General features: G+C 39.9%; 1 non-coding gene across 1 annotated transcript; it reads right to left on the bottom strand.

The window, feature by feature from the left end:
• Positions 1-7,809: 7,809 nt before the first annotated feature.
• LOC142441957 (U6 spliceosomal RNA) lies at positions 7,810-7,919 on the bottom strand. The gene has a single exon (XR_012783233.1). It is a non-coding gene; the product is annotated as a U6 spliceosomal RNA (small nuclear RNA).
• Between the last annotated feature and the right edge of the window lie 19,636 nt (positions 7,920-27,555).

The raw sequence follows: 27,555 nt of genomic DNA, 5'->3' as shown, positions 1-27,555 counted from the left end.
TCTCATCAGTATACTAAGGTGAAAAAGAGAGAAAACATAAATTACCAAATTCAAAAATGATACATCACTTCAGCTTCTAAAATACTGCAAAGAACATGAACAGTTTGAGTATCCTTGGTCTTTGAACAGATTAGTTAAAAGTAGCAAATTCCTTCAAAAGCAAACTACTAAGCTCACTCAATAATAATTAATTATCTAACTCTTTTGTTTATTAAAAAATTGTAATGAAAACTTTAAGAGAATTACATTGTTATAATATTAAAATAGTTTTATTGGCATATAATTCACATAACATACAATTCAATAGTTCAATTATATTAAGAATTGTGCAATCATCACCTCAATCAATTTTAAAATATTTTCTTCTTTCTTGCATTCATTATTAGTTCCCAAACCTCCCCTTCCATGCCTCTAGGATATTACTAATCCACTTGCCATTTCTATAAATTTAGCTATCCTGGATTTCATATCAGAAAATAAAGAAGTAAACAAAATCCAACAGCAATGACAAATAAAACAGAAAAACCCAATGGTGTTTTGGCAGAAAATTTTAAAAACTGGAGTAATATAAAATGGCTCAAAAGAGAAATCAAATGACAAAGTGTTACATTTTAACCTAACATCTACAAAACTCCACTTTACAATGTTCTGTCTCATAGCAAGGATATTCACATCCTTGGACTATGGATAGAGGGATTCATAGAGGACCATGCAAATGAATTTGGGCTTCTACTCTCATCCATAACTTTCTGTAAATGAGGTATTCAAGATTTATGCTCTGATACCGTTCCCTCCTCTGGATTTGGATTTTATTATTTACAATCCTTGGATCACACTGACTAGTGTGCTTCTTCCAGGTGGACTCAGTTTAGATAACTGCTTAAGACTAGGCTTTAGTCTAACTCCAGATGCCATTCTTTCTATAGCTAGGCACCATCTAATTTCTTCACCTACACCTTGAGTGATCTTCATGAAGGCTAGTAGGGTCATGTCATAAGAATTAATTGTTCTAAAATATCATATCACTGTTTGCTCACCTCCCTGATACAATCGCTGAAGACAAATATATGCATAAGCAAATGTGGTGAAGAAAGCTGATGGTGTCCAGCTATCAAAAGATGTAGCATCTGGGGTCTTAAAGTCTTGAAGGTAAGCAAGTGGCCATCTAGCTCAGAAGCAACTAAGCAAACATGGAAGTACACCAGCCTGTGTGATCACGAGGTGTTGAGGGGATCAGGTATCAGGCATCATCAGAACAAAAAAATCTTATCATTGTGAATGAGGGGGAGTGTGGAGTGGAGATCCAAAGCCCATCTGTAGGCAATTGGACATCCCATTATGGAAGGGTCGCGGGGAGGAGATGAGCCAATCAGGGTGCAGTGTAGCAACAATGAAACATACAACTTCCTTCTAGTTTCTAAATGCTTCTTTTCCCCCTGACCCCCACTATCATGATCCCAATTCTACCTTACAAATCTGGCTAGATCAAATCTACACTGGAACAGATAGGAACCAGAAACACAGAGAATCCAGGGCTGATGATCCCTTCAGAACCAGTGGTGAGAGTGGCGATACTAGGAGGGTAGAGGGAGGGTGAGTTGGAAAGGGGGAACCGATTACAAGGATCTACATGTGACCTACTTCCTGGGGGGCGGATAACAGAAGAGTGGATGAAGGGAGACGTCGGATAGAGCAAGATATGACAAAATAATAATTTATAAATTATCAAGGGTTCATGAGGGAGGGGGGAGTGGGGAGGGAAAGGAAAAAATGAGGAGCTGATGCCAGGGGCTTAAGTGGAGAGCAAATGTTTTGAGAATGATGAGGGCAATGAATGTACACATGTGCTTTACACAATTGATGTATGTATGGATTGTGATAAAAGTTGTATGAACCCCTAATAAAATTATTTTTTTAAATTGTTCTTAGAGTAGGTCATTAAGTCCATCCACATCTATATATATATATATTTTTATTAAAAAACATTTTATTAGGGGCTCATACAACTCTTATCACAATCCATACATATACATACATCAATTGTATAAAACACATCTGTACATTCTTTGCCCTAATCATTTTCTTTTTTTTTTTTAAATTTTAACAATTTATTAGGGGCTCATACAATTCTTATCACAGTTCATACATATACATACATCAATTGTATAAAGCACATCTGTACAGTCCCTGCCCTAATAATTTTTTTCTCCTCTTTTCTTTTTTTACATTTTATTAGGGACCCATACATGGTCTCTTGTTCACTTTAGAGACATCATTATCATTATTATTATTTGAGACCATTAGAAGTCATCTCTGTTGGACATAAGGTAATTTCTATTGATAGTAGCATTAATTTAGCCAAAGATATAGAATTTAAAAAGAGAAAAGGAAATCATACATGTATAGGCCAGCTTTTTGATCACAAAACATGAATTGCTGACTTGTACAGGTTAAACGTTTAAGTGACTGGACACTACATGAACAATGAGGGTTAGGAACTGGGCAAAACATTCAACAACACTCATTCACAAAGGCAGAACCATGCCTGATATACTAACACATGTTATAAAAATGATGAGATCATAAAAAATAATAAATATACAGTAATCCCAGACCACCATTCATTGGGCACCCTCCAAGCAAGAGATCCAAACCAAAGTCCCACGACCACCAATTCCAGAACCTTGGGTTAGCAGTCATCTGCTTCTTCTCACACTAGGGTGTTTCAGCTATAAGACCAAGGGACTGTGTCAGTTTTTTGAATCTGCTCTGAGTGAATTTAACGTAAAGCCTAGTTATCTTCATGGGTTTCCAACTCAGATCCTTCTGTTGTGGCTTTGGAAGGATGCTCTGCTTCTTGCAAGATCAGAATCTAAAGTCCCAGTTGTCTATAGCACGTGGTCTGGTCACCAAGGACTAGATAGAAACTAGGTCAAAGGTGTCCAATTAGGAACATAATACTGGGTATATTCTCCCCTTGGAGTTCTATATCAGTAATATTAACCATTTCCTCAATGGCAATTTGCTCACTCTATTTACGCAGCAGCAGAAGTGTAATTACCTTCTCTGAGGCAGGCATGTACCCCTACCCCATCTCTTGCCTTGAATTTCTAGTAAGGTTCACTGATCACTCTTACAGAAGTGGCTGTTGATTTGGGGTGACAGTAGAACCATGTTATATGGCAGGAACTGATTGACCTTCTCCTTATCCCTTCATCTTGAGAAACTGAGCTCAGCTGAGGTGAGTGTCCACTGCTGAAGTCGTTTTTATGACATACAAATAAGGGGGTGGGAAAAGCTAGAAACATTTCCACTGGGGGAAACAAGAAAGAACCAGACAAGGATGTCCCTTATCACCACTCTTATTCCACATCGTGCTGGAAGTCTTAGCTAGAGCCATCAGACAACAAAAAGGAATCAAGGGAATATAAATAGGCCAAGAAGAAGTGAAACTCTCACTATTTGCAGATGATATGATTCCATATATGGGAAACCCAAAAGTCTCCACAAAAAGCCTACTAAAAATAATTGAGGAATTCAGCAAAGTAGCAGGATACATAGTTAATAAGCAGAAATCAGTCAGATTCCTATGTCAGCGAAGAGAGCTAAGAAAAGCCAATAAGAACACAATACCACTTATATAACCACACAAAAGATGAAACACTTAAGAATAAACCTAGCTCAAGAAACAAAAGGCCTCTACAGAGAAAACTATAGAACATTACTATAGAAAAACAAAAAAAGACCCAAATAAATGGACGAACATCCTGTACTCATGAATAGGCAGACTTAATATTGTAAAACTTACAATACTACCTAAAACAATCTACAGATATAACACAATTCCAATCCAAATCCCAAATACATTCTTTAAAGAAATGGAAAAACTAATTACCAATTGGCCCAGGCAAAAAACCCAGGATATCAAATAACTTTAAAAGAAGAGCCAAGTAGGAGGCCTGGCCTAAAAACCTCCTGTATCGCCCCAGTAGTCAAAGCAGCCTGGGACTGGTGCAATGAGAGATGTATAGACCAATGGGTCAGAACCGAGAACCCAGACATGAATGCATCAGCCTACAGGCAACTAATCTTCAACAAAGGACCCAGAAATATCTAATGGGACAAAGATAGCCTCTTTAACAAAACGAGAGGGACAAACTGGATTTCCATATGCAGAAGAATGAAACAATACCTATATCTCTCCCCACGCACTAAAAGGAGCTCAAGATGGATTCAAGACCTAATGTAACCCCCTGGGCTCTCCGACTCATCAATGAGAAGGCGGAAATAAACTTAAGGGCTTAATGCAGTGCACACATAGACGGCCAAGTATAATGCAGGGGCACACACAGTGCAAGGCCAGATAGACAACCGGACGTGCTGAAATTACATCACTTATTTAAAATCAAAGATTTTATCAGGAGAGTAAAACAAGAGTCCACAGACTAAGGGAAAATTTTTTAACAGTGACACACACACACACAAAACCCCCAAATAACAATGACACATTGGACAGGGTCTAATTACCAAAATATACAGAAGTCTACAACAGTTCAATAAGAAAATAACAAAGGACCCAATTAAGAGGTGGGAAAAAGACACGAACAGACATTTCCCCTAAAATGACATACAAATAGCTAACAAACACATGAAAACATGCTCACCATCACTAGCCATCAGGGAGATGCACATTAAAATCACAGTGAGTTAACCATTTTACCAACAGTAAGCACCATGCCACTAGAGTTCCTCTCAGAGCTGGCAGTACATATAATTGTGTGTTTGCGTGTGTGTTTTCTCTACTTGAATGTCAACTTTATAAGGACAAGGCCTTTGTTTATTCATTCCTGCCTCTAAGGCCTAGAGCGCTTAGGCTACTGCCTGGCGTGTTACATAGGTAGGTACTCCACAAGTAATTGCTGAACGAATGAGTAGATGAATTCCACCAGTGAAAGCTCACATTGGCCTGAGTAACATATTTGGGTTTTTAGTCAAGTGAAGGGGAAGATTGGAGACTGTGACCAATTTGTGAATTGATGCAAATTTCCTTAATTTTTACATTTGAGTCATTTCAACTGGAACTCACTTCTGAAAGACAAAAGCTTACCACTGCCGTCGTGTTTCTTTCCAGAGTTGGCTAAAGACAAGAGCATTGTGCTTTCAATAGGAGGACATTGTGCTAGCCTCAGACCAGAAGAACTTGGTGTGGCACAACCACGTCCTCTATTTTTTTTTTTTTTTGATTCTTCAGCCAAGACAGCAGAAGAGATGATTTATTGTGCACATTACATCGAGCCACAACTGCGGGCAGAACCAGTCCAGAATGTCTTCGGCCGGGGTACAGGCTCAAAGCCGGACCGGTTATTGAGAACAAGGTGGGGGAGAAGTGGGGAGCGCGCAGTCAACAGCTTGTAGCGGTGTCCCCGCCTCAGGCACTCCCTAGTCCTGCAGCTGTGGCTTCGGAGGGGGGCCCGGTTGCTGTACTTGGACCTCTGCCTCATCTTTCTTCCCTCTGCAGAATTCTCTTCAGTCTGTGCATTCTCTTCTTCCTCCACTTGGCTCTCATGGCTCGGAGGTTTCTAACAAGATGGCGCTAAAGCCCAGAGAGCGGCACAGCTACTTCTAATGACCATTCTGACCAGAAGCACATGAGAAAGCCCCATATCGAATGGGGGGTGGGGTGGGAGGAGGAAATGTGGAACGAAATTCAACTTCCTAAAAGACCTCAGGCTTATTGAACTCATAGAAACCACGGGGACCCCAGGATTGTCACCTAAGATGCCCCTTGAACTTGGAACTAAAACTGCTCCTGGAGGCCACCTTTGCGATCAATAGTAGACTGGCTTATCAAACAGCCAGTATCGCCCGGGAGCAATATGCTCCCTTAAACAGCCATCTGTGTGGGGACCGTCAACATTTCCCTTAGGCAGATAAGAAGGCAAGGAGGGGAAAGGAAGCTAGATCAAGGGCACAGACCAAACAGAATGAAAATAGTGGGAATGCTCACACAGTTACCAATGCCATGGAATAATTCGTATGAAATGGTTAAAGAGAAACCTAATTTGCTGTTGAAATTTCCACTTAAAACACAATAAAGTAAAAATACAATAAAATATTTAAGAACTAGTGAATTTTTTTAATGTTCAAGGACACACACACACAGAAGGAGCATTATGGTAGCCAAGCTACAAAACAGCCCCCATGATGACTGCCTTCAAGGCCTGGTAGACCCTCATCCTGCACTGAATAGAACCTATTTGTGCAACCAATAGGATATTGTGGGAACGACAGAGTGGAACATGGCCACAAAAGGACATTGCAACTTCAACTTGGTCTTTTGGATTTACCCTGCAGGAAGCTGGTTGCCATGTAAGGAGGCACACAGTCCCAGGTCCACGGGACAGTGTGTCAACGGCCATGTGAGTAAGCCATCTAGGAAGTAGATCTTCCAGCTCTATTCAAGCCTCTGGTGACTGCACCCATAGCCGGCATCCCAACTGTCACCTCATGATATTTCCTGAGTTCCACAGCTAAGCTGCTTCTGAAATCCTACCTCACAGAAACCGAGATAATGGATACTCTTTTTTTTTTTTTCTTAACAATTTATTAGGGGCTCATACAACTCTTATCACAGTTCATACATATACATACATCAATTGCATAAAGCACATCTGTACATTCTTTGCCCTAATCAGTTTTTTTCTCCTCTTTTGTTTTTTTACATTTTATTAGGGACTCATACAACTCTTATCACAATCCATACGTATACATACATCAATTGTATAAAGCACATCCATACATTCCCTGCCCCAATCATTCTCAAAGCATTTGCTCTCCACTTAAGCCCTTTGCATCAGATCCTCTTTTTTTCCCCCCTCCCTCCCCTCTCCCCCCTCCCTCAGGTGCCCTTGGTAATTTATACATCATTATTTTGTCATATCTTGCCCTATCCGGAGTCTCCCTCCCCGCCCCCCCTTCTCTGCTGTCCCTCTCCCAGGGAAGAGGTCACATGTGGATCCTTGTAATCAGTTCCCCCTTTCCAACCCACTCACCCTCCACTCTCCCAGCATCGCCCCTCACACCCTTGGTCCTGAAAGTATCATCCACCCTGGATTCCCTGTGCCTCCAGCCCTCATATGTACCAGTGTACAGCCTCTGCCCTATCCAGCCCTGCAAGGTAGAATTCAGATCATGGTAATTGGGGGGAGGAAGCATCCAGGATCTGGGGGAAAGCTGTGTTCTTCATCGGTACTACCTCGTACCCTAATTAACCCATCTCCTCTCCTAAACCCCTCTGTGAGGGGATCTCCATTGGCCAACACTTGGGCCTTGGATCTCCACTCTGCACTTCCCCCTTCATTTAATATGGTATATATATATATACATATATATACATATACACACACACACATATACATACACACACATATATCTTTTTTTTTTTGGATGATGCCTTATACCTGGTCCCTTGGCACCTCATGATCGCACTGGCCAGTGTGCTTCTTCCATGTGGGCTTTGTTGCTTCTGAGCTAGATGGCCGCTTGTTTATCTTCAAGCCTTTAAGACCCCAGACACTATCTCTTTTGATAGCCGGGTACCATCAGCTTTCTTCACCACATTTGCTTATGCACCCATTTGTCTTCAGCGATCCTATCATGGAGGATAATGGATACTCTTGTTGTTTTAAGCAACTAAGTTTTTGCTATTATTATATAGCAATAACCCACTGCCACCCAGCTGATTCCAACTCATAGGGCAGAATAGAACTGTCCCTGTGGGTTTTCAAGACTCTAACTCTTTTTTTTTTTTTTAATATGGAACACTTCACGAATTTGCGTGTCATCCTTGCGCAGGGGCCATGTTAATAATCTTCTCTGTATCGTTCCAATTTTAGTATATGTGCTGCCGAAGCGAGCACGACTCTAACTCTTTATGGGAGAAGAAAGCCTCATTTTTTGTCCTCAGAGAGACTGGCAGTTTCGAACTGCTGACCTTGCAGTTAGCAGCTCAATGTGTAATCCAATACACTACCAGGGACCCTATATAGCAATGAAAAAACCCAACTCATTGCCATCAAATCGAGGCTGACTCTTAGCAACCCTACAGGACAGGGTAGAACTGCTCCTGTGGGTTTCTGAGAGTGACTCTTTATGAGAGTAGAAAGCCTCATCTTTCTCCCACAAAGCAGGTGATGGTTTCAAACTGCTGACTTTGTAGTTAGCAGTCCAATGCGTAACCACTAATCCACCAGGGCTCTCTTTATTAGATACCTAATATTGATTTTCAATTAAATTGAAAAGAGAAAGAGAGAACGCTTTAAAAGTATTGACAAATGATGCCTTACAGGCCAAATCCTACCCATTGTTGGATTTTGATAGAATTTGTAATCTAAGAATGATGTTTGCATTTTAAAGAGTTGTGTGCATGTGTGTGAGAAAGGATCAGAAGGAAAAAATGACAAAGCATAACACGTGGAAGTGATATAAAATTCAGAATTTACTTTCTGTTAGTGAAGATTTCCTGGTACACAACCACACTCATTTGCTGATATCTTATCTACGGCTGCTTTCTCACTACAAAGACAGCTTTGTGCTTACAGTAGAGGGTACAGGCCGTGTTCCCACTGCTTTGGCCTCTTGCATGGGCAGCACAAATCTTAGCGACACAGTTACAATCTCAACAGCATTTCAAGTGCCATTCCTATTGCCCTACCACAACATGGTCTTTATTTCTTTTTATCACCAGGCATACGGATCATGTCAAAACAAGGAAAGAACAGGAAACTAGACTTACTAAGGTTATGTTTTTTTTTATCTTCTAAGGTTATGTTTTTAAGGCACAGTTATGAAAGTAGATGGAAACGTATTGAGTATTTTATGTAATGACCCAACAGCTTTGTCAAAATAATATACTGTATTTTGACATTACCAAATGAAGCCCTCATTCTAGCCCTCCCAACCCACAGGAAAGCAGTGATTAGAAACTTTAGAAAATGTAAAATGGCATCTCTTATCACAGCTGTATCATGTCACAAAAGTAAAAAAGGAGAAAACATCTGCCACCAAAGTCAGTCTCCAAGTGAATCATCTGTTACCTAAGCAAAGCAAGCATTTCCCCATGGTGCATTCATGATGGAATGTTTGATTGCAGCCAGCAGTCCAGAGCGCTGAGTTGAAGACATGGGAGCAACACAAATAGTGAGTTAAAAACAAAACGAATTGTTTCAGTGGTTTCCCTTGATGATTTAAAACCACAAAACCAAAACCTCCTTTATTGGGATCGAGTTCGCATTATCACACAATCCACCCACTTAAAGTGTACAATTCAAGGTTGGGAAATCATGGCCATAAAGAAACGCTGGACTTAAAGAAACGGTGGACTCAAGCAGTTACTGCTCATTCCTCAACGCCCCCCCCCAAGCCCAATTCTCTAGGCCGAGGAGCCCTGGTGGTGTAGGCGTTATGAGTTGGGCTGCTAACTGCAAGGTCGGCAGTTCAAAACACAGCCACTCCACAGGAGAAAGATGGGGCTTTCTACTCCCACGAAGAGTTAGTCTTAGAAATCCACAGGGGGCAGTTCTGCCCTGTCTTATAGATTTGGTATGAATTGGCATCAACTCGATGACACCCATCACCCTCCTTTATGTTTCTGTACTGATGCCCTGACTCTGGACTTTCTATGCACATGGTTAAGCGCCGTCAAGTTGGCTCCGACCCACAGCGACTCTATACACAACAGAATGAAACGCTGCATGGTCCTGTACCATGCGCACAATTGCTCCCTGGCCTGAGCCCATGGCTGCGGCCACCCTGTCAATTCATTTCGCTGAGGGTGGCCTTCCCTCATCTTCGATGGCCCTCCACTTTAAAATTGAGGGACTTCGGGAAAATTCTGCAAATGGAATTAAATAACACGTGGTCTTTTGTGACTGGCTTCTTTCATTTAACATAACGTTTTCAAGATTTATCCATGTGGTAGCATGTATCAGTGCTTAATTTCTTTTTATTGCTGAATGATATTACATTGTATGGCTACACTATCTTTTGTTTTTCCTTCAATTAGTTGATAGTTACCTGAATGGTTTTCATTTATTTGCTGCTATGACAGCTATGAACATTTTCGAGCAAGTTTTCTGTAGATGTTTCCTTTCATTTCTTTTGGGTATGCACCTAAAAGTGGAATTGCTGAGTCATGTAGTAACTCTCAGGAGGCCAAGAAGTGCTGTTTAGCAAAAACTGCACTTCTCACCACAGGTTAGCAGTTCAATCTCAACAGTCACGCCTCAGGCGATCGGCTCCCATAAACATTACAGCTTTAGAAACTATGAGTTGGAATTGAATCCATGGCAGTGGATGTTTGGTTCTACAGTAATTCTAGATTTAAGAAAATTGACAGCATTTGTTGTTTTCTGTTTTTTGAACTTTTCCTATTAATGTTGGTGTGAGGTGGTATCTTGTGTTGTTTTTATTTGCATTTCTCAAATGGTTAATGATTATGAGCATTTCTTCATATAATCACTGATTATCTGAATGTCTTATTTTGTGATATGTCTGTCTATGTCCTCTTGCCATTTTAATTAGATTATTTGTCTTTTTCTTGCTGAAGAAATTTTCTATACATTTTCGAGATTAGTTCTTGGTCTAATATGTTATTTCCCAAAAGTAGTTTCCAATCCATGGGTTATTTTTTTACCCTTTTGGTGAAATCTTTTGATGCATTTGAGTTTAATTTTTATGGGGTTCTAGTTATCTAGTCTATCTTCTGTAGTTCATGTACTTTTCATTTTGTTTGATGATGTATGTCATGTACTAGGGCCCCTAAGTTTGTCTTTATTTTAATTTTTTTCAGGGTTGGTTTATATAGCTTTTGAGTGATCAAAAGAATGCAGTAAGTGAAATATGCAGTTTAACATTAGACATACACTTCTACCTGAAACCGCTGTTCGTTTCTGACTTGCCTAAATCTTTAGAACTAATTTCGGCACATGTCTGAATTTTCTTGTACCCTGAAATTCTTCCTTGTCTAGATCTTAGAATTGTGTTCACTGGCTTGATTCCTTTATAATGAAAAGCTTCTTGACTAGCAACCTACCTGTACTGCCTCTCAGAGACAGTCTTTAGTAAGAGAAAATCAAGAAAACTAAAATGGGCAGTCTGACTGCTCCATAAAGAGTTTCCCCAATAACAGCCAACACTGGATAAGGAGGGAGAGTCATTGTACCCATCTATCCCCTGCCCTCCCCCCATACAGCTGTCCTTTTGGACATAAGTGAACCTCAGTTTCCCCAAAAACTGAAATGAAGCCAAACAAATGACAGATTTTTTTTTTTTAACTTATGTGGTCCCAGTATCAGATTAGCGAAAGTAGTTCCACTCTCAAATGATAGAAAGCTGGTAGTGGGACTTGGCAAAGAGCTTAGAACCACCTGTAGTCATATATATTCAGGTAGTGTTTTCCATCCAGTTAGCATTAAAAAAAGAAAAAATCAAACACATAGAAGATGCACACACACACACACACATTCTCAGATCGGGTAAAAAGGTGGAAGGCCATATTCTCCCACAGATTTGCCTTAATCAATTCTATCAACAGTGCTTCTTCTCTTGAACTAACTTCCTTCTCCAAAGAGGTAGTGCTGAGGTCAGTCTGAAAGGCTTTCTGAGAAGACTGATTGGGATTTCTGGGCCTGTGCCAGTCTATTCAAGATGAACGGGCTTATATTCATGAAGTGCTCAACTCACTTCACAAAACAGGCCTCGGCCTGACTGTCCAGCTTTGGCGCAGGCTTGTCCGTGCACCTCTCCTAACATGGTCAGTCTCTGTGCACCAGCTGCTGAAAGTGGTGCTTCTGAGTCTCCACCTCGATGAAATGCTTCAACTGGGGCCCATCCTACTCAAACTGGCCCAGGAGGAAGATGAGGAGAACCCATCTCAGGGCCACCATACATGCAGAGAACAACTCCATACCAACTCTTTGACCTTCATGTGTCCTTATTTTTAAATTGATGGTTTTTGTAATTCTAGGTTTGATGTTTAGGCCTTTGATCTATCTTGAATTAATTTTTTTACTATGGTCTGATATGACCCCTGTTTCATTCTTCTGCAAATCGATATCCAGTTTTGCCAGCCCCATTTGTTAGAAAGACTATTTCTTTATGTATGGAATATATTTGGTCCCATGTCAAATTTCAGCAGTCATTACATGGGTGGGTTTACTTCTGGATTCCAATTCTGTTCCATTGGTCTACGGATCTGTTATTATGTCACTATCGGCTGTTTAGGCAATGATGGTTGTGTAATTGGTTTTAAAGTTCCAGGTTTTTATGATTTCCTTTAATTTCTGATTATCTGGAAATGTAGAAATGTCCTAGTTTTACTGTTATACTTGAGAGATTCTTTTACAGGGTATATGACCCTTGTTTGGCCATGTTTTTCTTTTTAACTTTAATTTATGTCATTCCATAGAAATGTTTGGAGCTCGATTCAAGTACAAGAGTCATTTCTATATTGCAAAATCCATTTAAGTTTTCCACATAATATACAGTGGGAGTTCATTAATATTCAATGTAATAGTTTGCTCAAGGGCATCTATCAAGAGCTTAATAGAATTATATAAATTTCTGTTTTTGTTAGTTACCATTGAGTAAATGCCAACTTATTGTGATCTTGTGGATAACAGAAGAACAAGTAGCCCAGGCCTGTCCCATCTTCAAGAATTCTTAGTCTATTTTTATGGATCTGTAGATTCACTTACCGTATATACTTGAATATAAGCCGACCCGAGTATAAGCCAAGGTACCTAATTATTACCTGGGAAACCAGAAAAACGGATTGATTTGAGTATAAGCCTAGGGTGGAAAATGCAGAAGCTATTGGTGAGTTTCAATCATCAAAACAAACGAAAATAAAATTACTAAAAATTGAGACATCAGTGGGGTAATGTATTTAAATATTTATTTTAAATAAAAACATAAATAAAAGGACAAGTCATTTAACATTAGTAAACCAGCACAGTAAGTGGAAAACCGGTTCAACAAAAACAATAAGGTATCAATGATGATACCTTAAGAGTACTATTCCCTGAGCTCAATCAGCAACCAAGCTAAAATGTAGAGTTAAAGTCTTCAAAACTGGATTCCTCATCACCAGCCATATCCCAATGCAGAGCTTCAGCTGCTGTGAGGTCATCATAGACACTGTCCTCACTGAGATCGCCGTCATCACCATCACTGCTGTCATTTTCATACAAAGTGCAGTCTTCACTGCCATCCATAGCATTACTAATACTATATTTCTGGAAGGCACGTCACACCATGTCTTCTGGAATGTCTTCCCATACATCTCGAACCCACTTTGCTATTAACTCTATGTCAGGCTTCATGAGAGTTCCTCCTTTTGTTAGTGGTCTTGATCAGATGACATCCATTCATGCCACATCCTTCACACACGGTCTTTAAAAGACTTATTCAAAAATACACCCAGAGCGTGCAGTACAGATGTAAGCCCACCTGGAATAATGGCTAAAGTAACTTTACTAGATTTTGCCAATTTTTTTATGTCATCCGATAGGTGGGCTCTGAACATATCCCAAACAAGTAACGATGGCTTTTTCTTTAAGGCTGCTCCTGGTCGTTGGTTCCAAATTTCTTCCAGCCATTTTTTGGTTCCGTCTTCATCCATCCAGTCTTTAACATGTGCACGCATGATAATTCTTGGTGGGAAATTGATCTTTTTAGGCAAGGTCTTTCTTTTAAAAATAATGACAGGACACAGCTTAGTTCCATTAGCCAAACATGATAGAACAACTGTAAAGCGTTATTTTCCATTTCCTGTGGTTTTGAGAAAAATTGTTTTTCTCCTTAACTTGCCACAGTTCTGTTGCTTGGAAGACCAAAAGTCATGGCAGTTTCATCCATATTCCCAATATCTGCCAGGTCATAATTATAAATCCTTTTTTGTTTTATAATAAATGACTGGACTGACATAATTTTTTCTTCAAGGTCTTGTGGTAATTTCTGGGAAATCTGTTCTTTGTCTCAAACATAGTAGGCCAAACCTATTCATGAAGTGGTTACACCATCCTGCTGACGCAGCAAATTTTTCAATGCCTGGTGCTTTATATTTGTCATCCTTAGCCATTTGTAGAGCACGTATGTGGATTCCCATTCGTGTTACGCAGTAACCATTTTGACGACACTGCATAACCCATTTATGCTATTCACTCTCTAGAGCCTCATAAATAAAGGTTAAACCACGATGAGCTTTTTTAGCTTTTGTAATCTGTTCCAAGTCAGCCTTCTTTTTTTAAAAAAAAACATTTTATTAGGGGCTCATACAACTCTTATCACAATCCATACATATACATACATCAATTGTATAAAGCACATCCATGCATTCTTTGCCCTAATCACTCTCAAAGCATTTGCTCTCCACTTAAGCCTCTTTTTCCCCCCTCCCTCCCTGCTCCCCCTTCCCTCATGAGCCCTTGATAATCCAGATTGTTATTTTGTCATATCTTGCCCTATTCAGAGTCTTCCTACCCCCCCTTCCCTGCTGTCCATCTCCCTGGGAGGAGGTCACATGTGGATCCTTGTAATCAGTTCCCCCTTTCCAACCCACTCACCCTCCACTCTCCCAGCATCGCCCCTCACACCCCTGGTCCTGAAGGTATCGTCCACCCTGGGTTCCCTGTGCCTCCAGCTCCCATATGCACCAGTGTACAACCTCTGCCCTATCTAGTCCTGCAAGGTAGAATTTGGATTGTGGCAGTTGGGGGGAGGAAGCATCCAGGATCTGAGGGAAAGCTGTGTTCTTCATCGGTACTACATCACACCCTGACTGACACATCTCCTCTCCTAAACCCCTCAATGAGGGGATCTCCAGTGGTCGACATTTGGGCCTCGGGTCTCCACACTGCACTTCCCCCTTCATCCACTATGGTATATATATATGGCAAGTCAGCCTTCTTTCCCGCCACTCTCTCACTTGCTTTTCGTCAACACAGATTCCCTACTTGCAATACTGTTATTGCTCTCTTCTGCTCTTGACACATTCTTCATTTAGAAACCAGTGTCATATGACTGGCATTTTTGTTTTGGTTCAAGAGTATCCATTTCTAATAGGATAAAAAAAAAAAACAAGACTTGGAAAAGGAACTTTCATGGTAATCCCCCCTCCCCTACTTGCCCCGGCGACATGTTAGCTGGGAGGAGTGGGGGGAGCCTGTGCGGGCGGGGGATGTAGGATGTGAATTAATACAGAGACCAGAGGGGAGACACGAGCCCAGCCACAGACACATCCTTACCAGTTCAGCTTCTGGATGTAAGTGAATCACTGTGGGTGCTTCTGCGAATTGGAGCCGTCCACATCATAGGTCGGCTCTGATTGGTTAAATGTGAGGAGACATACATTCAAAACTCTGCAGTGTCAGCAGGGCTTTGAATGAACAGTGGAGAAAGAGCAATCACCCGCGAAATAATGGGCGCTCATCCCGTTACCTCGCTGGGGTACCACTGATACGTGTATAAGCTGAACCCGAGTTTTTCAGCACATTTTTTTGTGCTGAAAAACTCAGCTTATACACGAGTATATATGGTACTTATTATCAGTTAAAATCACATGCAAGTGGACATCAGTACTTGACAGTATTTATCTGTTGAAAAATATATTTTCAGTGCTTAAATACATGAAATTGCAGCTCTATTAGTTATGAATTATAATTAAATCAGCATTAATAGAAAATATTTGAAATATATATATATTTTTTGTTGTTAAAAAATATTTTTTTGAGAGTGCCCAATGATTAGTTGCCTGGGACTACCATATACTTACCATTTTAATGCCTTCCTTGTGTTATTATGACATGTTAGGTAGGCATGGTTCTGCATTGTGTTATTATGACATGTTAGGCATGGTTCTGCATTATGTTATTATGACATATTAGGCATGGTGAAGGAATACTATGGAAAGTTTTGCCCTATTGCCAACCCCCATTGTTTGGATAAATAGTGTTCAGTAACTTAAGAGTTTAAGCCATACAAGTCAACAATTCATGTATTGAGATTTGTAGCTGGCCTATACCTGTATCATTTCCTTTTCTCTACAGTATTTTAAATTCTATACCATTGGGTAAATTAATGCCACTCTCAATAGAATTACCTTATGCCCCACGGGGATGATTGATAATGTTCTGTAACATAAAATGACAATGATGTCTCTAATGTGAATGAGACATATATAAACCATAGACCTATGAATGGATTTTGGACTCACACTTAATTCTGACCCTCATCTAAGAACAATTAGTTCTTGTGACATGGCCTTGTTTCATCCTTGCCCTCATGAAGAGATTACTGAATATATAGTGCTATAGAAAAGTGTGGCGAAGAAACTAGATGTTACCCAACTCTCAGAAAGAATAGCATCTGGAATGTCAAAGGCTTGTCTTCAAACAAACAACCTTCTAAGTGAGGTGTCAACTAAATATACATGGATCAAGCATACCAGTCTATGTGGCTCAATGACTGTAAATAATAAAATACAAATCCAAAGTAGGGGACAGTGTCAAAGCTTAACTCATGAACACCCAGTTTTCAGAAGGCTACAGATGACAATGGAGAGCCAAATTCATTTTCAGGGTCCTCGCAGGGATCAAGCCTCTGGCGAGTTCCCTCTGAGTATAGTTCAGGGATGTGAATATTCTTTCTATCAAGAGCATTGTAAAGTTGATTATGGCAGATGTAGCTAGGTGAAAATGTAATATCTTATCATTTGATATTTCCTTTGACCCATTTTAAAGTTGTTTCTGTTAAACAAAGTGAAGGGGAAATACACGTGGATTAAGCCCCGGTGAATCTTTCTGACTATAGACCAGGGATGTGAATAGCCTAGTTATCATATGGAATGCATTGGAAAGTTGATTATTATAGATGCAGTTAATTAAAATTTAACACCTTATCATTTGATCTTTGTTTTGACTTACTTTAAATTGTACTACTTTTAATTTTTATCTTTTAATCCTTTTATTTGCTCCTCTTACAGCTCTTAAGACATCTCATACATCAATTGTATCAATGTACTAGTTTTTAATATTTTCTACTTTATTGTCTATTAAGGTCTTTTTAATTTTATTTTAAAAATAATTTTATTAGAGGCTCATACAACTCTGATCACAATCCATCTATTTTATTTTCTTATTGTTCTGTTTTTGTTTTTTGTATGCTTCAATGTATGTGAAAGCCAGAATTGGTAGATCTCTAGAGACAGTAATGGGATTAATGGTTTCTGTGTTAATGAAACTAACCACAGACTTGCAAGACAGCCTGCATTAGAATAAAAAGACCTCAAGAAATATTTTCTTAACGTCTAAAACATTTTCTTCTTTCTTGTACAACTCTTCTTAATATGCTTGAACTATTAAATTGTATATTATGTGATTTATATGCCAATCAAACTGTAAAAAAATCACTTCTGAGAATACAGAAGATGAACAATGAAGTCTAGTGAAAAATGGCATCCCTCAAAAAAAAAGAATTTTATTTTTTTCATTTCTTAGGCTGGCTTTTCTATAGAAGCATAAGAAGCAAAACCAGTGATATAGATGTCAAACGAACGGCTTGCATGGTTGAGGACACTGATGACTTCCAAGTGTGTAGGTGAGACATTAAAATATCAAGCCGGAGACTTCTGACTTGTGTAGCTACACGGACAGAAGAATCCAAGATCAGTAGGTGAGATGCTAGTTCGTGGCTGCCATGGTAGATGGATCCAAGAGCGATAGGTAAGACAGCAGGATGCTGACTCGCAGGTTGAAGGGGCTAACAGACCCCTGGTTTGGTAGGCGATATGTCCAGTCCAAAGAACTGGAAGGCAGAGGATCACAATGCAGCTTCAGAATCGAGGTCTAGCAAAAAAGCCAGAGAACCTTTCCAAATGTCCATACGTATTGGAAGCAGGTCATGCCCCCAAGGGAACTCCCTTGGCTGCTCATACATCATTTCATCATGAGGGATAACTACATTATAACTGCCAAACCACCAAGAAGCACTATTCAGCCCAATTGACCCACAACCGTAACCATTGCAATGGAACACCTGTTACTCACTTTTACAATTCACATTTTTGTTTCATCAATAAACATGTGTGAAATTTTTCTATTGCTCTACAGACATCTTCATAACATTATTCATTGTGCCAAGTGGTTGGTACACACTCTTAAAATATACACTATCTGGGACTGTACAGAAAATGTTTGCCACTTCTAGATAACATGGAGGAAAAGAAAGAGAAAGGGTCTGAAAACCAAGTCTTGGGACACCTGTATTCACAAATCAGGAAAACATGGCAGAATCTCAGCAAATGAGATTGAGAAGCAGCAGCCAAGAAGGTAGAAGGGAAAGCAGTAAGATAGCATCTTAGAAACCAGGAGAGGAGTGGGGGTTGAAAAAAAAAAAAAAGAAAAGAAACCAAGAAAGCAAAATGTGTCAACAAGAGAATATGATGTTGAATTATGTTGAATATCATAAGTCGTATATATTATAATTTCCTAAAGGTTGAATAGAACCATGGCTTTTGGATTTAGGAGGATGGAGGTTGTTGGTGATCTTGGTGAGTAGTGTCAGTGAATAGTGGTAGAAGAAAATCCAGAGTGGGAAAGATCAAGAACATGAAATAACACAGGTAAAGGTCTTAGCACTTTAGTGGCTACAGTGTAGCATAGCAGCCCTACAGGACAGAGTGGAACTACTCCGTAGCTTTTCCAAGATTGTACATCTTTGCAGACGCAGGCTACTGCTTCGTCTTTCTCCCTTGAGGAAGTTGGTGGGTTCAAATTGCTGACCTTCTGGTTATCGCAGCCCAACGCTTAACACATTGCGAGTCCAGGGCTCTATTGGGCATTAACTAGAAAGTTAGCCATTTGAAACCACCGGCCCCTCCTCAGGAGTCACATGGGCTGTCTATGCCCATGGATTTACAATTTTGGAAATCCACCGGGCAGTCCTTCTCTGTCGCAGTGTGTCCCCATGAGTTGGAATTGACTCATAGCAGTGAGTTTTCAAGTTAAAAATTATCATGGAAGCTTTTCGTCCTCCGCCCTCGTGAATGACACAGTAACTGTCTGGATCAGGAAGTTCATGACCAGCCAACTACGTCATCGAGAACAAACGGTCACTGCTGTCCTTCACCCAGGGAAAGCAACAGTGCCTAAGAAATCCATGGGAAAAAAATAGTCAAAATGTACAAGACCACACCAGATGTCATTTTCTCTTTGGATTTACAACCCATTTTGGTGGTGGCAAGATTATGGGCTTCGGTATGATTTACAATTCTTTGGATTCTATGCAAAGAAAAATGAAACTAAACAGATTTGTAAGACATAGCCTGCATTAGAAGCAAAAGACCTCACGAAAACAGCGCAAGGAACGCAAGAACAGAATGGTAACAGTCAGGGGGCCTGCCGAGGCCAACGTTGGTGCTGGCAAAAAGTACGCTGGAGATTGGCTAATAAAAAGAATGAAGATTCTACAGTGACTTGATCTGAAATGGTTATGCAGATTTTCCACCAGATAATTAGTAAACTATAAATTTAAAGCAATTATCATTGAAGAAGACATTGGCAAGGCTTTGTTCCTATCTCTCTAACCCTAGGCTGACTTTCTTTTTTCAAATCATTTTATTAGGGGCTCATAGAACTATCACCATCCAGACATACATCAATTGTTTAAAGGACATTTGTACATTCATTGTCCTCATCATTCTCAAAACATTTGGTGTCCACTTAAGCCCCTGGCATCAGCTACTCATTTTCCACCCTCCCTACCTGCTCCCCCTCCCTCATGAACCCTTGATTATTTATAAATTATTATTTTGTAATATCTTACACTGTCCGATGTCTCCCTTCACTCACTTTTCTGTTATCCGTCCCCCAGGGAGGAGGTTCTATGTAGAATGTACATATACATTGTAGATCCTTTTCATTGGTTCCCCCTTTCCACCTCACCCTATCATTATCGCCACTCTCAGCACTGGTCCTGAAGGGATCATCCTCCCTGGACTCCCTGTGTTTCTAGTTCCTATCTTTACCAGTGGCGTACATCCTCTGGTCTAGCCAGAATTGTAAGGTAGAATTGGGATCATTATAGTGGGGTGGGATGGGGGAAGAAAGCATTTAGGTACTAGAGGAAAGTTGTATGTTTCATCGTTGCTATATTGTACCCTGACTGGCATGTCTTTCCCTGGCAACCTGTAAAGGGATGTCCAATTGTCTACAGATGATGTTGGGTCTCCACTCCGCACTCCCCACCTCATTCACTAAGATATTTTGTTCTGATGATGCCTGATACCTGATCCCCTTGACACCTCATGATCACACAGGCTAGTGTGCTTCTTCCATGTGGGCTTTGTTGCTTCTGGGCTAGATGCCTGCTTGTTTACCTTCAAGCCTTTAAGACCCCAGATGCTATATCTTTTGATAGCCAGGCACCATCAGCTTTCTTCACCACATTTGCTTATGCACCCATTTGTCTTCAGCAATTGTATCAGGGAGGTGAGCACACAATTATATGTTTGTTTGTTTTTTGGTTGTTTTTTTCTTTGATGCCTGATAACTGATCCCTTCGGCACCTCATGATTACACAGGTTAGTGTGCTTCTTCCATGTGGGCTTTGTTGCTTCTGGGCTAGATGCCCACTTGTTTACCTTCAAGCCTTTAAGACCCCAGATGCTATATCTTTTGATAGCTGAGCACCATCGGCTTTCTTCGCCACATTTGCTTATGCACCCATTTGTCTTCAGCGATTGTGTCAAGGAGGTGAGCACACGATTCTATGTTTGTTTTGTTCTTTGATGCCTGATAACTGATCCCCTCATGATCACACAGCCTGGTGTGCTTAATCCATGTGGGCTTTGTTGCTTCTGAGCTAGATGGCCACTTGTTTACCTTCAAGCCTTTAAGACCCCAGATGTTTTATCTAGCCAGCCACCATCAGCTTTCTTCACCACATTTGCTTATTCACCCACTTTGTCTTCAGTGCTTGTGTTGGAAAGTTGATGATCATGGAATGTCAGTTTAATAGAACAAAGCATTCTTGCATTGAGAGAGTACTTGAGTGAAGGCCCAATGTCCTCCTGCTACTTTCATACTAAACCTATAAATATATGCACATAGGTCTATTTCCCCATCCCCATATATATTTTTATGTATGTACATGCCTTTATTTAGACCTCTATAAATGCCCTTTGCCTCCTAGCTGTTTTCTTCTCTTTCCTTTGACTTTCCTTTTGTCCCACTATCATGATCAGTCTTCATTTGGGTTTCAGTAATTCCTCTCGGTTACATTACCCTTGAACACGCCTTACCAGGCCTCCTACAACCTCCTCACCACCGATTTGGATCACTAGTTGTTCCCTTGTCCCTGGATTTGTTAACACCACTACCTTTCCCCCCACCTCCTCCTCTCCATGTCCCTTTGGAACTGTCGGTCCCATTGTTTTCTCCTCCAGATTGTTCATTCAGTCTATCTTATTTAGACAGACCTGCAGAGATAATAACATGCACATAAGCAAGACAGAGCAAAACAAAGCAACAATATACAACAAACCACCACCACAACAAACCAATGACAAAAAAACAAAACACAACAAAAAAGAAAAGCTTGTAGTTAATTCAAGGACAGTTTGTTGGCCTTTAGGAGTGGTTTCCAGTCAAGTCTGTTGTGGTGCCAACCCATGGCCCCAAAGTCTATTTTTTGTATTCCCTGGGAACTTCATTGCTCTGTTCCCCTTGCTGTTCTGTTGCATGCCCTTAGTGTTTTGCCTCGGTGTGGTGGAATCAGATCTGGCAGAATTCCCTCACTGTGTCTCCAGTGTTGTCCCCTGTAGGGCTGTGGGTCAGTGAGGGATGTCATGTCTCATGTGGGACCAGCCATGTAGTCTTCTCTATGGATTGGCTTCTCTGACTTGGGATACGCTCCACTCTCTTCCTCCCCCTTCATTTGTTCTCGTGTTCTCTGATCAGACATGTCCCACTCCCAGAGCTGCAGATTCAGTGCTGTCCTCTGAAATAAATTCTTCTGGGGGAGGGGCAGGTATCTATGTAGTTGGGATTGGGGCAGGCCCCTGCTGGTGGTTTTGAAGTGCAGATCTCTAGGTTGGCAGCCCAAATTGTAAATACAACACCAAGAGAAGTTTTTTTTTTTTTTTTAAAAGAAATTAACATCAGGGAGGAGGCTGATACAGTAAAACAAATTGTCTTTGTGGTGTCCTGTTTGAAATCAGAATGCAGAGGATATATAATTTTACTTTGAAATTCACACTGAGAGAATCACATACAGATGTTACATGTTAACTCAGGCTTGAGGATAACCACAGCAAACAGTTGTTTACCATGAACAAACAAACAGAACAATAACATTCTTTCAAGCTTAGGCTAGTCTCAGGATGTCTCTGTTGACTCATAAGATAGTAGGACCTAGCTTTTTAGTTACAAACACGCAAATAAGAGAAGATTCTCAGTTATCTGGCTCTTCCAGGTGACATCTGCATCCAACCTATTTGATTCTGAGCCATGTAATGAGTTATAAGAACTCCATAGGTACTGCATTAAGTAACTTTGGCGAGCTGCATTAAGTAATGTGAGCTACATACAGTATTTTCAATTGCTTCATATGCATGTGAAAGTCGGACAATGGAAAAAGAAGACTGCAGAAGAATTGAAGCATTTGAATGTCGGTATTGAGAAGGAATATGGAAAGTACAGTGCATTGCCAGAAAAACAAACAAATCTGCTGTGGGGGAAGGACAACCAGGATGCTCCTTAGAAGTGAGGATGGAGAGATTGTGACTCAGGTACTTTGTCTATGTTATTAGAAGAGACCTGTACCTGGAAGAGGAAATCATACTTAGTAGCAAGGTCAGCAAAAAAGAGTAAGACCTTTGTCTAGATCAGCCGTTCTCAACCTGTGGGTGGCCCGATTCCTAACAGTAGCAAAATTACAGTTCAGAAGTAGCAATGAAAATAATTTTATCGGGAAGGGAAAAAAAAAAGGAAAGAATTTTATCATTGGGGGGGTTCCTACATGAGGAACTGTGTTAAAGGTTTGAGGCATTAGGAAGGTTGACAACCACTGGTCTAGATGGATTGATCCAGGGCTTGCAACAAAGTATTCAAACATTACGGTCATCAAGACAGTGCAGGAGCAAACATTGTTTCATTCTGCTGAGCATAGGGTCACTATGAGGCGGAGCAATTTGCCAGCACCTATAACAATAACAACAGGGATGCTAAGATTGTCCCTATTTTTTCATTGCCATTGTTATAGTTCTTGGCTTTAAGCTTAGGTCTTTAATTCGCCTCATTTGTTTTTGTATATGGCATGAGGTATGGCTCCTGTTTCATTCTCTGCAAGTGGAAATCCAATTTTGCCAGCACCATTTGTTGAACAGACTATCTCTTCCCTCATTTACAATATTTTTGGTATCTGTCAAAAATAAATTTTCTGAAGATTGAAGGCTATTCAGATCCCTGGTCTATGGTCAGAAGGGGTTCACTGGAAGCTTAATTCATGTATCTTTAATCTTCGCCTTAAAAAAAAACTGAAACAACTTTAAAATGGGTCAAAGGGAAGATCAAATGATATTACATTTACTTCTTTTTTGTAAAAAACGTTTTATTAGGGGCTCATACAATTCTTATCACAATCCATACAGATACATACATCAATTATATAAAGCACATCTGTACATTCTTTGCCCTAATAATTTTCTCTTTTTTTTCCTTTTCTTTTTTTACATTTTATTGGGGGTTCATACAACTCTTATCTCAATCCACACATATACATACATCAATTGTATAAAGCACATCCGTACATTCTTTGCCCTAATCATTCTCAAAGCATTTGCTCTCCACTTAAGCCCTCTGCATCAGGTCCTCTTTTTTTATTCTCCTCCCTCCCCGCTCCCCCCTCCCTCATGAGCCCTTGATAATTTATAGATTATTATTTTGTCATATCTTGCCCTATCTGGCTACATTTACTTCTAACAATGTCTGCCACAATTGACTTTACAATGCTCTCTGTTTCATAACAAGTTTATTCACATCCCTCAATTCACTGCAGGCTCAATCCATGTGTGAACCCTGCAAATGTATTTTGGGCTCCTACTGTCATCCATTGCCTCTGAAAACCAGGTGTTCACAACTTAAACTCCGATACCATTCCTTCCTTTGGATTTGAATTTTATTATTTACAATCACTGGATCATACTGGTGGACTTCTTCCATATGGACTTAGTTGACACCTCAGATGGCTTCTTTTGAAGACAAGCCTTTAAGACCACAGACACTATTTTTTCTGACAATCAGGCACCATCTAGTTTCTTTGACACATTTTGCTATAGCACTCCTACCTTCAGTATTACCTGGCTCCATTTCTATGAAATTCTAGAAACACAGAACTATAGGGACAGGAAACAAATCAGTTATTTCCAGGGACTGGAGGTTCACTACAAAAGCATATGAAGGGACGTTTTTGGTAAAGGAAGTAGTTTGTCTTGATTGTGACAGGGTTTACACTGTATACATCTGCAAGTGTACCTTAACAAGGCTGGTTTACTTTATGAAGCAAGAATGAAGCAGAGCCATGTCACAGGAACTAATTGTTTTTAGATGGGGGCTAGAATTAAGTGTGAACCCAAAATACATTCACAGAGTTATGGTTCATATATCTCTGGTTTAACTTTAGAAACATCATTATCATTTTATGTTAGAGAACATTATCAACCATCCCCCTGGGGCATAAGGTAATTCTACTGATAGTGTCATTAGTTTAGCCAATGGTATAGAATTTAAAAGAGAAAAAGAAATGGTACAGGTATAGGCTGGCTACAAATCCCAAGCTCTAAGTGCCTGGACTCTAGTTACACAAACAATGGGGGTTGGCAATAGGGCAAAACTTTCCATAGCATTCCTTCACAATGGCAGAACTATGCCTACCAGATTAACACATGCAATACTAAAGCAAGGAGGACATTAAAATAGTAAACATGTCGAAAACATTGCATATTAGTAAGACTATATTTTTCTCAGAATTAAAATTTTTTGTTGTTGTTTCATGGTGTGTTTTCTGCTATTTTCCTATCCAACTGGACAGTCTTGAGTTATCCCCGAGTATGAACTTACAGGCAGAAAATTCATTAAATATTAAATAAAACAATCATGGACTGAAATGCTATACATTGAGAAATAAGTCTTGGAATTTCTCTCTTTGGCTGAAAAGGAAGGAAGTTCTCAATTTGTAGAATAACATCAAAGAAAATGCCACACTCTCCTGCACCACCCCGATCCCCTATTATTATATTGGTGTGTCAGCCTCGTTTTGAATTAAAGTTGTATCATTCTCCTTTATGGAACAAGATTGTGTTAGTCGAGTGGTATCGATTTTAAAATAAATAGGAAACATAAAGATTGTTAAATACCTTTCATTTGCCTTTTAATATTGCTTTAATTAAAATTGTGTAAAATGATATTCTTTCTTTTTTTTTTTTAAAAATGATATTCTTTCTGTTGCCATTTTGCACGCCCTCCCTTTCCCTCCTCCATACAAACTTGTAAATCTTCCTAGAATGAATTTGAAAGGAACCAAAAAAATATTCCTAAAGCTTCGGGGGGAGGACCATTTTGCAGTGGGTGAAGCTTTGGGTGGCTAACCTCAAGGTTAGCAGTTTAATCCACCAGCTGCCCTGTGGGAGAAAAATGAGGCTTTCTGCCCCTGTAGTTACAGGAAACCCACAGGGGCAGTTTTACCCTGCATGATAGGAGTAAAAATGAACTCAATAGCAGTGGCATAGGATGGCTTTGAATCAGAATTGCTTTGGTAGCAGTGTTTGGTTTTGAGTTGATCAAGATTAAGGAGCCAGGGTAGTGCTGGATTGCTGACTGCAAAGCTGCTGAGTGCAAAGCGCCAGCAGTTGAGAGAAAGATGAGGTTCTCTGCTCCTGAACAGAGTTACAAAGCCTCAGAAACCCTAGGTAGGGGCGCTATGAGTTGGAACCAACTCTATGGCAGTGGGTGTTTCGGTTTTATTACGATTGAAAACAACCAAAGATTTATGAAATAAATTTGGTTACCTGTTGTATTGGGCAGGATGCCTGGTGGTGTAAGAGTTACACTCTGGGCTAATTATGATGTCAGCAGTTTGAAACCACCAGCTCCGAGGGGGAAAGAGGAGGCTTTCTTCGTCTCTAAAGAGTTACTGTCTCAGAACCCACAGGGGCAGTTCTACCGCTAAGGGTCACCGTGAGTCAGAATTCACTGGGTAGTGTAGTGAGTTTGCTACTGGTTATTATATGGGGTTATTAATTGCAGCATAGCAATTGCAAAAGCAATAGCCTGGCAACAATCTAAATGTCCATCTGTGGGGTTAAAGTAATATATTTGCATACAATGGAATAATATACTGCTTCTAGGAGAAAGTAGGTCTCTAAGATAATGCTAAGTGAGAAAAGAGCAACACAACAGTATATAGTGCATTGCCTTTTGTGTAAAAAGGAATATCTGTATATTTTAATATATATCTATAACTTGTATTCCCAACAATATATTAGAACATGATACCATTGATTGCCTCCAAGTCTGGGATGTGCAGGCAGGGATTGGAGACACAATTAGTGTACACTTTATTCTGTCACAAAACATTGAGTTTTGCATTAATGCACTTCTATATTTACATGTGTGAGAATGAAGCTTATGAGACAGAGTGGGTTAAGGTGAGGATTTCTAAAGGTTTATTGGCATATAATTCATACACCATACAATTCAATGACCTTAATATATTAAAAAGTTGTACAATTATCACCACTCAGTTTTAGAACATTTTCTACATTCTTGTAGTTATTACCTCCTAACCTCCTCTGCCATAAACCTAAGAAACTATTAAATCCAGTGTTATAGTCTCTATGGATTACCAGAATGTTAATATAAATGAAAATATGGTACTTGTATTAAAGCTGATTCATTATTGACTTAGGTGACTGATACACTTTCACACACACACAACTTATGATAATCTAGGAGCCCTGGTGGCATAGTGGGTTAAATGTCAGACCTCAAAGTCAGCAGTTCCAATGCACCAGCTGCTGTGCAGGAGAAAGGTGAGGCTTTCTGCTCCCTTAAAGATGTACAGCCCCAGAAACCCAGAGTGGGGTCAGTCCTCCCTTGTCCTATAGGGCCAATGTGAGTGAGAGTTGATTTGATGGCATTGAGTTTAGAATAAAACTGAAAACCAAACTTACTGCCATTAAGTCAATTCTAATTCATAGTTTAGGATACTTTTTCTTTTTTATTTTTTTAGGATACTTTCTTACAAAGCTTCTCAAAATGCTAAAATTTTATTAAAAACGAAATCTTTAAAATACTAACTTCAAAATTAAATGAACCAAACAATACACTCACTGTCATTGACTTGCTTATGATTCATAGTGACTCTATGGGCCCGGGAAGAGCTACCACTTGGGTTTCTGAGGCTTTTAAGTATTTTCAGGAACAGACAGCCTTATTGTTC

Source organism: Tenrec ecaudatus, chromosome 2 (genome assembly GCF_050624435.1).
Source record: "Tenrec ecaudatus isolate mTenEca1 chromosome 2, mTenEca1.hap1, whole genome shotgun sequence".
Taxonomy (NCBI): Eukaryota; Metazoa; Chordata; class Mammalia; order Afrosoricida; family Tenrecidae; genus Tenrec; species Tenrec ecaudatus.
This window is presented reverse-complemented; position numbering and strand designations above follow the sequence as displayed.